Genomic DNA, 955 nt, shown 5'->3' with positions numbered 1-955 from the left:
CAGATTCCAAAATCTGAGTTTGCTAGCCAAAAGTCTTAATAAAGTTTCAGCAATATTCAAGTAGCAGACATTGGTGGTTCAGTGGTAGATTTCTCATCTTCTGTGCAGGAGGCTCAGGTTCAATGCACAGTGAATGTACCTCATGTGCTGCCACCATCCAACTATAGGGAGACTGGCATGTTGCCCTAATGCTGAACACATTTCAATGAAGTTTCTAAACTAAGACCGATTAGGAAAAAAGGCCTAGAGATCTACTTTCAGAAATCAACCAATAAAAGCTCTGTGGATCACAATGGTCTTATCTGCAACCAATCATAAGGATGGAGGAGGATCAGGCCTTGTTTCCTTCTGTTGTGTATAGGGTTGCCAGGAGTCCACAGCTGACTGCACAGCAACTAACAACAAAGTAAAATAATGATTAAAATAATTATATCATTGGGTCAGTGGAATATCTGAGGACCAAATACTGAGACGCTGAGGAGGAGGAAAACCTTGTAAGGCAGCTGAGCTGAGGACCGAGGCAAGTTGCTGATTATATTTCTGATGGGAAATCCTATCTTAACTCCCTGGCTCTGGACTCTTCTGGAGTTGTATCCATCTGTTCCCAGAGAATCTCATCCTTCAAACATTATCATCAAACTGGAGGAGTTCTGGTCTCCTCCCTCAAATTGCTTGATCATGATGTTGGTAACGCCAAGATCGTGGTCTTCTCTGGCTGGAAGATCCTTTCCAACTGGAGAACGAGCCCTCAACTACTCAGGGCACATCTGCTTACTGGACTGTAAGCAATGTACACAAAGTCCCATACCACTTTCTGAAGGCTGTTATAGTGGACAAAGAGACCCCATCTTATATAAATATGATGATGGTGGTGGTGGTTATGTGCCATAGAGTCAGTTCTAACTCATAGCAACCCTGTATAGAGTTTCTGAGGCTATAAATCTGTATAGGAGAA

This window comes from Chrysochloris asiatica, unplaced genomic scaffold (assembly GCF_000296735.1).
Source record: "Chrysochloris asiatica unplaced genomic scaffold, ChrAsi1.0 scaffold00011, whole genome shotgun sequence".
Classification (NCBI taxonomy): Eukaryota; Metazoa; Chordata; class Mammalia; order Afrosoricida; family Chrysochloridae; genus Chrysochloris; species Chrysochloris asiatica.
This window is presented reverse-complemented; position numbering follows the sequence as displayed.